This window comes from Anabrus simplex, chromosome 1, assembly GCF_040414725.1.
Source record: "Anabrus simplex isolate iqAnaSimp1 chromosome 1, ASM4041472v1, whole genome shotgun sequence".
Lineage (NCBI taxonomy): Eukaryota > Metazoa > Arthropoda > Insecta > Orthoptera > Tettigoniidae > Anabrus > Anabrus simplex.
In genome coordinates, this window is record NC_090265.1 from 1,022,254,029 (window position 1) to 1,022,266,987 (window position 12,959).

Consider the following 12,959-nt stretch of genomic DNA (forward strand, 5'->3'; position numbering starts at 1 on the left):
TGATCTATCCATCTGCTTGCTGTTCTTCCTCGTGGTCTACTGCCTTCAATTTTGCCTTGTAAAATTACCTTTCCCAAGTTCTCTCCATCTCGTCTTAAAATGTGGCCAAGGAACTGAAGGTAACGTTCACTCACACGGGAAGATAGGCGTTTCTTGATGCAGAGTTCGTCCCGAATGGAAACATTAGTTATTTTTTCTGTCCAGGATACACGTAGCATTCTCCGCCAACACCACATTTCAAAGGCATCAATGCGCTTTTTGTCTTTAGCATTCACGGTCCAGGTCTCACAGCCGTACAAAAGACGGAGAACACTAGTGATTCTACCAAGCGCATCTTCGTGGCTTTTGACATTGCCCGGTTCTGCCAGATCTTAGTAAGTTTAACCATTGCGGCACGACCTAAGACAATACGTCTTTTTACCTCTTTATCACAGCTTCCCGTGTCATTGATGACAGACCCCAAGTATACACATTCCTCAACTATATCCAGGTCCTTTAGGTATCCCGTAAGTTGGATTTCACCTTGCCGATCAACTACCAAGTTCCAGTCAGTAAGAGGATTAGGACGAAAATCTCACATTTCAAGAAAATTTAAAATTAAATATATAACGAAACATAGAAAATTGTTGTAGAAAATAAAAAGGTGTAAAATGGTACATGGACGCAAAAGGTAACATTCAGCTCATTTATCTTATCAAATAATTCCAAACCATAAAATATGACTTTTTTTTCTAGTACTAATAACGAAGATGCTCTTTGCTACGAAAGTTAAGTTCTTATTCGTCATATATTCTTACTCCATATGAGAGAATTTTTGAACAGAACGCAAACTTTTGGCACGCATTCTACTGATCAGGAAATGTATACATCACCTCTAGTACCGTGCCCACTAACATTTAGAAGGTAAAGAAAAATTCAACTAATAGGACTTGAACCAGTAATAATAATAATAATAATAATAATAATAATAATAATAATAATAATAATAATAATAATAATAATAATAATAATAATAATAATAATAATAATGGTTTCGGGAAGTGCATCCCTACGCCGTACTTTTAAATCTTGCGCCAATAAAACCTCCTCTACAGGAGAAACTCGGAACTTAAAACTGGACCAAATTAAACATTTTCTCAGAAGATGTCACTACCTTAATTTTGTGATTATGAAGTTGCCAGTACTATGTGAATTTCAGCTTGTTTTGTTTTCTGTTTCTCAAGAAGTGTGGACACTCTCTCATAGATGTCTCTATTTAAAAAGCTATCATCATGCACCCTGGTGCGAAGTGAAGGAACTTTATTTGAAGAAATTTTGTATTCATAAGTTTGTTCTTTCATTCAGTTATGGGTTGGCAATATTTATCTTTCTTTCCGCCTCTTTTGATTTTAACCAATCAAGAATTTCTGTAATTAATTTCCTACCAATCACAGGTTTCTTCTTCGATTTGATGTGTAACTTTAAGCGACCCAATAAAAGAGAGAGGGTGTGGCTTAATTATTCATGAAAGGTCTCGAACTTCCCCGAGGGTTTATAAACTGTTGATTTTCTCGTCTCTCGGCCACTCGATCAACATCTAACTAAGTGTGTGGACGTAAAGCAGGAGGCGGGAAGCGCCTCTTTCATTAGGCAGCAGGTCTTCAGGAAGGTAATGGCCGTTTAACATCTTTATTTCTTGCTAGCTCAGCAGTTTAACCGCGGAAAAGGTCCTAAGCCTTTACAATGTAACCTAATTTCCTAAATATGTAATTTTCTGCCCGCTTATGTAAAAACGTAAGTAAAATCTGCAACTGTAATTCGGGCATAGAGAGTGATTTACCCTCTCTAGCTCCCCTTCATATTGGTTTGAGGTGACTACGTTTGGTAACTGGTTTACTTCCTTTCTGTAATGTCTTAAATTTTTCTACGAGTCACCTCCATAGTTTGGGAATGGCCCCTGTTTCATCGACCTAGTGCCTTTTAAAGAAGCTACATAGAGGAGTGCAAGGGTTCACCTCCTTTCATTTTCGGGCCATTTATTTCCTGTTATTTCTTGTACACGAAGGCCCTGCAGGCTGGGTACGAGATACCCCTGTTTCATTTTTGTAAGTTGTGCCTTGATGGTAATTTATTGTAAAGTATCGTATTGCCTTGAAAAACTGAGAGCGTGTCTGCTCTTTTCTAGTGTTGTTTGGATGCCTCTGGGAGGCTTGACATTGCAAAGTGGGAGCAAGTGCTCCATGTTATTCGGGGATTGCTGCCCTTGAAACAAATTTGGGTTTTGAGCTAGGAACTCAAAAATTGTAAAACTAAGGGCTTGTAGCCGAAATGTGTAAAAGATTCAAAATCTTGAAATTTTTCCCTAAATCTTGTTTTTAATTTGCTATGTAATTGTTATCTCACGAAGTGAGAATTTGTTAACTTGTGGCTTTTCGAAAATATAACCTTCCATTTCAGTTTAAATTCTTTCTTGACAAAGTACTTAGATCCATTCACCCCGGCACCTTCTTTCACCTCTGCTGATCCACAAACCACGGTAACAATAATAATAATAAAAATAATAATAATAATAATAATAATAATCATAACAGCGTGGCGGAATTTAAGCGATGACTCCGTAAAGACTATCAAGAAGCTTGTTATTAAGGTGCTTGAGTGCAAATCATATAGTTAATTGCAACAACCTGCTTGCTCACGAAGTCTTTAAAAACTCTCTGATAACCGAACAGGAAGTTGAATATATTTTATAAATATACAGTATACATAGATTATATTGTAACTACTTATTTTTCGTATAGCATCATGTTGATGCGGATTCTTCACGGTGTGAAGCCATCTTAGTTCTTCTAGCAGCGTCCGCGATAAGAGCAAAGTCCAAGAAGTTAACTGCCTCTCTAACTTCGGCATAGCTAATCTTGGGAATATTCTCCCAGTTCGCACATAAACGGAAGTCGTAGTAGGTTTTTTCAACCGAACTACCAGATAAATGTGCAAACTGCCACATAAATTTAAACCGCACATTTATCTGGCTGTCGCAGTACAGGCCCTCAGTCCAGCAGTTAGCAAACTAATGCACTTACAAGAAGCAAGCAGATTTCTTCCATGCGCTGTGTATTGAGTTCCATCCATAGCCGCTAGATGGTGAATATGTCGTTAATGAAACGCTTTGTGTCTGAAAAAAATTAGTATCTGATAGTAAATAGAAATAACAAGTACATGCATAGTGACGACAAAATGATTTCTACTCACATCTCTGTCACGGCAAAAGTGAGCAAACGTGGACGCTACTCTACTGCCTTCTGCTAAGTTTTACGTTTCTTATATTACGATAACTATTCAGCGTTAATTTAACAGATATATTCGAGATCTGAGAGCTTTAATGATGACCGTATTACCTTGACCAATATGTATCTCAGAGTTTTAATGTTGACCAAGCAAATGGCAGCGTGGTTACGATCACGTTGCTATCAGCTTGAATTCGGGAGATATTAGGTTCGTTTTTATTTCTTTTTTTTTTTTTTTTTGCTAGGGGCTTTACGTCACACCGACACAGATAGGTCTTATGGCGACGATGAGATAGGAAAGGCCTGGGAGTTGAAAGGAAGCGGCCGTGGCCTTAATTAAGGTACAGCTCCAGCATTTGCCTGGTGTGAAAATGGGAAACCACGGAAAACCATCTTCAGGGCTGCCGATAGTGGGATTCGAACCTACTATCTCCCGGATGCAAGCTCACAGCCGCGCGCCTCTACGCGCACGGATATTAGGTTCCAAACCAACGTTCGTTAGCTTTGAAGATATTTTTCGAGGTTCTCAACTTGATACCTGACAAATGTTGAGACTGTACCTTAATTAAGGCCTCGGTCGTTTCCTTCTCACTCCTAGCCCTTTCATATAGCAGTCACCATAAGACCTATCTGTGTCGGTGCGAAGCAAAACGAACTGAAAAACAGAAAGTTAAAGTTGTAAGGTTGATAGATTTCTCCCTCAGTATAGGGATTCTTCAGAGAAAAAGGGATGAAGGATTATTTTAGAATGATTTGGAAGGTAGGGACATATAAAATATAGGCCCTACCATTTCCTTAGTTTGAAAAATTGAACTTAACGTTCTTAAAACCAGGCTCATGTAAGTCTTTATTCCCTACAACTCGAGAAGAAAATACGTCAGCATGAAGAATACTAATTACGTTACAGATTATTGCCAGCGTTGAGTGAATGTTTCCCAAGACGGCCTATATTTGTATATAAAGTTCGTTTATAAATGGTTGATTAATTATTACGAGTCAGTCTGCGTACGTGTAGACCAAATAAGTGCTAATTTTACTGTTATCGAAGATGATTTACAATAGTTCCCTGATAAAATGTGCCCTTACGATTAGGACAAAAAATCCACGAATCATCTACATACAGAAGTAGAGAAAAGTGACGACTTTCATATTCTCAATAATGTAAACACATTCTTAAAAATTAATTTTAACAATAATAAGCTTTACTGGTAATAAGATCGGTGTTTACGGTAATTATATTTAGTTTATTTTTATTATTAGGGTAGAACAGGTTCTCTTCAGAGAAAAGTGATACACGGATGGTGTTATCAGCACGCTTATTGAGTATGTGTGTGCTCTGCCATGGACATAGTTTAGGCCTATCATAAACCATTGTTATATATAACTTCACTGAGAGAGCTGGCCGTGCGCTTAGGGTCGCGTATTTGTGAGGTTGCATTCAGGAGGTGGTGGGTTAGAATTCCAATGTCGGCAGCCCTGAAGATGATTAACCGTGTTTCACACCAGGGCCACGACCACTACCTTCCCAATCCTAGACATTTCTCATTATTCCGTCACCGAAAACCTTTCATGTGTTAGTGCGACATTAAACCACTGCAAAAAAAGAGGCATCTAGTATCAAAGCCGGCCAAGTCGCTGAAGGCATATTTTTCAGTATGGATGAAAAACCTGTAGAGAAAAAGCAATGACAGTCAGAAAAGATTTTTCATAGTTATATCCTTAATGGTTTAATATTTAAGTTCTGCTCTTTGAGAAATCTGTCTCATAATGAACCCATCTCTTTTGTTAATGTAAAATTTTGACTTTGCCGTTTTTGTTGCAATTTTGTAAAATTTTATACTTTTTTCTAAAACTGAATTCAATTTAAATTCCAAACCCTTGTGAAAAAGCCAATTTTATGAAAATAAATTGACATTGTAGTTACTTTTCTTAATTGCAATTAAAAACACATTTCAGCATACATGGGATAATAATATATGAAGAAGAACAGCACAAAGCTGAGGAGAATACAAAATAGAATTTCTCTCACTAAACGTTTGTAGTTCACTTAGATCTTGACCACAGTAAAAGAAAATGAATAGCAATAATAGCCACTTATATTAATAGAATCGCTATTAAGGTAGGTACTGTTCACACATACTAAGTAAGTAATGTTGTGTTAAGTCTTCAATTTGCTCTTACGTATAATACAACGTCAGGCATTTCACGCGGACTATTGATGCAGACTTCAGAGACAGTGTTGGAACTCTCGTAACCAGTAAAAGCTGCTTCATTTGCTAATTTTATAGTTTTATGAAACTGCAGTGATGGATGATCTTGCCATGTTGAGACAAAGTAGTTCTGCAGGAGATTTTTTATGTCTTCTGTTTTAGAGACATTACTGTGTGAGGTGTCATTTGAGCCAGCGATTTTCCTCTTTTACACACACTTCGGTACTTCCCAAGATCATTATTGTAATACACCTCAACATTTACACGAACAGAATTTTGTGCGAGAAACTTTTAAATTCTGTAGTAAAATAAAATTAAATATTATTCTTACCACTCTCGCTTTCGTTGGTTGTGATTTCCACTGTGATCATGATCAACAGATGGGCTTAATAAAATAAATTAATAAGTAATATATTTTCATAGTGGGAAGACAAGCCTATTTTTTCATAACAAGTTACGCTATTTATCCATTTTAAACACTGTTAGGGAGAATAATAATTGTCTATTAGAATAAAATAGTAATAGCTGTCATTATTATAAACACGTTGTAAAGAGTTGTACAATATAAAAATACAGAAAAACCAAAAAACAACCAAACCAAACCCCACGGCACTACAGCCCTTGAAGGGCCTTGGCCTACCAAGCGACCGCTGCTCAGCCCAAAGGCCTGCAGATTACGAGGTGTCGTGTCGTCAGCACGACGAATCCTCTCGGCCGTTATCCTTGGTTTTCTAGACCGGGGCCGCTATCTCACCGTCAGATAGCTTCTCAATTCTAATCATGCAGGCTGAGTGGACATCGAACCAGCCCTCAGGTCCAGGTAAAAATCCCTGACCTGGCCGGGAATCGAACCCGGGGCCTCCGGGTAAAAGACAGGCACGCTACCACTTCACCACGCGGCCGGCATAAAATATAGAGGTGGTGATTATTGTTTTAAGTTAAAAAATAAACCCGCTTAAGTTTGGTATATGAGCTCGCTCGGAAGCCTTTCTTAATGGAGAATCAAATCAAACTTAAAATCACTTTATTTGCAAATGAAATGTCTACCTCGGTGGCAAATGGTACACCAAAATACATTATTGTCAAGCACTAAATTTTAAATTAACAAGAGAAGAAGACAATTTTCCTAGAATACAGTATTATACTATGTACGCTAACAATTTTTTCTATTAAATACACAGCTCATCCTTAATAAATTTATACCGTATTGTTTACAAAATTCTACTTATAACATCTCCTGTACTTACAAACATAGTCAACTCATATACAGTATGTGGAATTACTTAAAGTAACACTATACAACTGGTATAAGATTAACATTTACATTGCATTTATTTAAATATTTACCCATTTTGGAACCTAAGTAGCGTAACGACCTGCTGCGTCTTAACCAGAGCCCCTTTTGTCACCACTTTCAGAGTTCCTGAAGGGCCTTCACAGCTACCGTAGCGGTCCCAGGGCCCTCGAAGCCCCCCCCCCCCCCCCGTGTACTTTACCCCTACAGAAATTAAGATACAGGTTTGATTTGCCTCCCGCGACACAGTTACACCACGATCCAATTTCGACTTGTGGCTGTGAGCTCTGTGTAGAAACTGAGAACGTTACCGCGTTCTTGAGTGTATTACTCGAGGAAAAGGTATCATAGACTACTGCATGAACTGAAGTGCATCTTATCTTTTGCACATTATTTACTTAGTTAATAGAGATGTGTACTTGTAATTTTATTTTCCGCAAAATTGTGAGCTTTAATACATAAATTAAATGAAATAGTCCGCGTCTATGGTGTAGTGGTTAGTGTGATTAGCTGCCACCCCCGGAGGTCCGGGTTCGATTCCCGGCTCTGCCACGAAATTTCAAAAGTGGTACGAGGGTTGGAACGGGGTCCACTCAGCCTCGGGAGTTCAACTGAGTAGAAGTGGGTTCGATTCCCACCTCAGCCATCCTAGAAGTGGTTTTCCGTGGTTTCCCACTTCTCCTCGAGGCAAATGCCGGGATGGTACCTAACTTAAGGCCACGGCCGCTTCCTTTCCTCTTCCTTGTCTATCCCTTCCTAACCTCCCATCCCTCCCGCTAGGCCCGTATTCAGTATAGCAGGTGAGGCCGCCTGGGCGTGGTACTGGTCATTCTGCCCAGTTGTATCCCCGACCCAGAGTCTGAAGCTCCAGGACACTGCCCTTGATGCGGTAGAGGTGGGATCCCTCGCTGAGTCCGAGGGAAAAGCAACCCTGGAGGGCAGATTAAGAAAGAAAGAAATTAAATGAATTAATTAAAAAAGCAATCACGGCCGAGCTTAATCCCTTGGCATTTGATACTTGGAATGAATGAAATTTGTTCTAGAAAGGATAGAATAAATTTGGATGATAACAATCATAAATGGTTTTTAATTTATATTTTGGTGTAGTTTTATTGTTGTACAAAAATATTCTAAGATTCTTTTCATAAATGTAATATAATATTATTATTATTATTATTATTATTATTATTATTATTATTATTATTATTATTATTATTATTATTATTATTATCATTATTGTTATTATTATTATTATTATTATTATTATTATTATTATTATTATTATTATTATTATTATTATTATTATTATTATTATTATATAATCGTATGGCCTCAGCTACAGTGTGTAGACAATTTGACGCCATCTGGCTGTCTGCTCGTGAATTTCGACGTTACATTTTACTCTAGGCCTACTAGATGGCAGATCGAGTAAACCGAAACTCTCTTGGGCATCTCTGGTTGCGATTTAATGAATTTAGTCTGGTAAACACCAAAAGTGTCACCAGAGATCTTTTACATGCCGACATCGTACGACATGGCGTGTAGAATGGACTTTTTTCCGCCCTTCAAATATCCGATTACCCGTGTCAGGTTTGAACCCGCTATCTTGGTATCCGGAGGACAAAATTCTACCACTGATCCACAGAGGCTGCTATTATTATTATTATTATTATTATTATTATTATTATTATTATTATTATTATCATTATTATTATTATTATTATTATTATTCGAGGTGAGTGTACTGAACAAGGGATATTTTTATTTTCTGAGGCCTCTGAAAGGATTTTCCTTTCTTGGGATCTGGAGATACTAACGTCTCTTGCCTCACCTCATTGAAAGGACTCAGTTGTTCTTTTCTTCCAAATATGGCAGCTTCTATCCAGACTGAATTCAGTGGCATTTCGTGCCCTAATTAAATGCGTTAACTTCTTGTCGGTGTCCGCCTTTGTGGTGTAGTGGTTAGTGTGATTAGCTGCCACCCACAGAGGTCCGGGTTCGATTCCCGGCTCTGCCGCGAAATTTGAAAAGTGGCACGAGGGCTGAAACGGGGTCCACTCAGCCTCGGGAGGTCAACTGAGTAGAGGTGGGTTCGATTTCCACCTCAGCCATCCTAGAAGTGGTTTTCCATGCTTTCCCACTTCTCCTCCAGGCATGTGCCGGGATGGTACCTAACTTAAGGCCACAGCCGCTTCCTTCCTTCTTCCTTGCCTGTCCCATCCAATCTTCCCATCCCTCCACAAGGCCCCTGTTCAGTATAGCAACTGAGGCCACCTGGGCGAGGTACTGGTCATTCTCCCCAGTTGTATATCCGACCCAAAGTCTGAAGCTCCAGAACAATGCCCTTGAGGCGGAAGAGGTGGGATCCCTCGCTGAGTCCGAGGGAAAAACCGACCCTGGAGGGTAAACAGATTGAGGAGAAGAACTTCTTGTCGGTGCATTCTGGCATGATGAATAACTGGTCTGTCGCCCCGGAGTCTTTTGATATCAGACGAATTTGATGCGACTTCAACAAAATACACTTTTATAGCATTATTGTTGCGCAGAAACCACACTTGGCAGGTCTCGATATGTATTCTTTATCAGAAAGAAAGAAAAAGTGTTCTAAACGGACAAGTGAAACGGACACTGACTTCTCTCCAATAAAGCCCTTGTTCCAATCCTGGTTACTGTTCGAAAGTGTTACGAAATGAAAGGCCATGGTACTGTGGTTTACATTCCACGTAAAACTATAGATTCCATAGCTATGATTGCTAAATAAGGTCAGCAAAACTCAAAGCTTTCTGGCTTGTTTTTTCTCTGGACTGAAGTAGTAAATGTCTTACATTTTAGTAGACGTCTAACTTTTGGCGGATATCATTCAGAGGAGGAGCATTGTGGGTTCCTCTTGGATTCTATGGAGTGTGTGACCAGAATTAAAGTATCAGGAATCCATTCTTATCCATAAAGCTCCAATTAAGTCCACTGAATATTTTGATGTCACGTCTTACAAGCCGACCGCTATCTGTCAACATAGTATTCACTGAATCTGATGTAAACGAATCTAATGAAACAAATCCAGCGTCTGGCAGAGTTCGTTCTGAACGAGTATCAAGAAGAATCTCTTTCAAGCGTGAGTCACAACGGACAACTAGAAAAATTATGAGCATTCGGCTAAAAATGTATTTGTACTTTGCATGGTCTTAAAGAAATCGTATGATTGCCTCCATCAAGAAAGTCTGACAGAGGCTGAAGGAGTTCGGTTTCGCCAAAGGTAGAGTCGGTAAATAAATATCTTCCTGCAGCACGCTATTTCAAAGTATAACGGCCGGGATGTGTGGCTCAGGCGGTTGAGGCGCTGGACTTCTAACCCCAACTTGGTAGGTTCGATCCTGGCTTAGTCCGGTGGTATTTGAAGGTGCTCAAATACGTCAACCTCGTGTCGATAAATTGACTGGTATCCGTAAAAGAGCTCCTGCGGGACTAAATTCTGACACCGTGGTGTTTCCGAAAATCGTAAAAATAGTTAGGTGGACGTAAAGACAATAATATTATTACTATTAAAATATAACATTGGAAACACAATTCTTATCTTTATGATTCTTAATTTTTACCGCTTTCCCCTCGCACTAGTGGAGTTGAGGGTGAGAACTTAGTCGCACATGAGGATATGGCCCTATTTTTTGGCCGGATACTCTCCCTGATACCAACAGTACGTGGAGGGATATATTCAATGGTGTGTGTTTCTGTGGTATGTTACGTAATTATGAAGTGTATTACGTTGGGAGAAACATAAAGACGCAGTCCCCAAGTCAATGGTTAAATAGCCACGACTAAAATGCGCGATTCGGCCGGGGACATAACTCGGGACCCTCTGAACGGAAGGCCTCTACCGAACATTCAACCAAGAAGCTGGAGAACTTTAAGACATAACATTACAGAAAGAAAATATATCTATTGTTGGGTGATGCATTCAATAAATATATTAAACCTTCTGCCTCGAAAGCACGGAGAGGAATGTCACATAATAGCATTACATAGAATTCGGGTAGAAAAATGATTGAATATCATGGAAACGTAAATGCATTTTCCGTTGTTGCCGGGTCAATGTAGGAAGAAAGAAAAGGGGTAGGAAAGCGCCTCGGCGTACCTCTCTTCACTTCTTAGTCCTTCAATTCAGTCCTAGGACAGTTAACCTAAAGCTCCCTCGGTGTGTTCCACACATTTGAATAAAGCATCATTACAATTTAGATACTTCAGATAACACAGATGTGGGTTCTTATGAAATATCTTACTGGCCTACCGTACAGAGCAACAAATGTTTTCGGATTGTGAGCGACTGCTAAAATAGATCGACGAATTTGTGACATGGAGAGCAGATCGGGGTGAAAAGTCACGTTGTAACTTTCACCGAGAGAAGGCTCCTTATTTTTCATTTGACAAGTTGATTTACTTTGCATCGACTCGGATAGGTCTTATGGCGACGATGGGATAGGAAAGGGCTGGGATTGAAGGAAGCGACCATTGACTTAATTGAAAATGGGGAATAAACGTAAAACCATTTCCAGAGCTGCTGACAGTAGGGTTCGAATCCACTATTTCTCGAATGCAAACTCAGACCTGCGCGGACTTAATTAGGTATTGTGTTGATGGAGTTAATAGCTGCTCTGTAAGAGCACGAGGATTGCTGTGAGTTAGTTAGTTTGTTGTTTGTTTGGTTGTTTTGTTTGTTTGTTTGTTTGTTTGTTTGTTTGTTTGTTTGTTTGTTTGTTTGTTTGTTTGTTTGTTTGTTTGTTTGTTTGTTTGTTTGTCCAACCTTTGTCCCGTTTCTCTACGGGGTCGGGTATGAGGTGAGAGGAATATTTCGTGGGGGATTTTTATGACTGGATGCCATTCCTGACGTCAACCTCATTAGAGGAGATAATGAGATGAAATGAATGACGTTATATATATTAGTAGTAAGGGAGAGGGTGAAATCCGGTGCCAGCACATAGCCTACTCCTGTTGAATAACACCAAGGTGTCTGGTCAAGGCTTAACGTCCCCATCCGGCAGACGAATCACCATTAATAGCGTCATATGCCCTCACTCCATATGAGCACTGTGGAGAGGTTTGGAATTTAACCCGGGCTTTTTGCATGCAATGTAGTGATTCGAAATTGTATACCATCACCTCACCTACCCTGCCAGACAACATTGTAACAATCGGGATTGCTGCAAGTACCTAGGTGTAATATATTCATATGGTTTTGAGGGTATTTAGGGATTGCATTAGGGATGTAGAAAGGACATGTAAGTTATAGGAAAGACCCCAGTTAGAATGTGGTTTAAGTTTATCTGACTCTCATCAGTAATCACTTGATTTGAGAACTCAAGTAAATCCCAAGGAAAGCAATATGATTTGTTCTGCTTATTTTCTCACAAACGAGTGTTATGGAAGTGTTACAGTCTTCAGGCTCGGTTCACTAGTTAGTAAGGAGACGAGCTGCTCGACTAAACGGTATGTGCCAAGCTCTCCCTGGAATAATAATAATAATAATAATAATAATAATAATAATAATAATAATAATAATCGTACGGCCTCAGCTACCGTGTGTAGACATTTCACTATGACGCCATCTGGCTGTCTGCTCGTCAATTTCGACGTTCCGTTTTACTCTAGGCCCCCACTAGATGGCAGGCCGAGTAAACCGAAACTCTCTTGGGCGTCTATGGCTGAGATTTAATGAATTTTGTCTGGTAAACACCAAATGTGTCACCAGAGATCTTTTACATGCCGACATCGTACGACATGGAGTGTCGAATGGACTTTTTTCCGCCCTTCAAAAATCCGACTATCTCTGCCGGGTTTGAACCCGCTATCTTGGGATCCGGAGGCCGACACTCTACCGCTGATCCACAGAGGCAGATGAAAAGATGGGGTCGAATGACGTTAGTAAACGAATAATCTTGAGTGGAGGTTTTAAAAGTAGGAAGGCTCATAATATATAAAATTGGAACTCTAGAGGACAAATTGGGGTGGATATTCGTTATGGGAAGAAATCAAAATGACTTGGTAAACAACTGAGGGGAACATGCCTTCTTGGCAACAACGATAAATGCAGATCAGTGGTAGATGATGATGATCATGATGAATGATAAACTCGTGTCTCCGTCCCTAGGTGGTGCAGCTCTTTCCAGGCACAGCCCGATTGGAGGTGAGTCGAGTGTACCA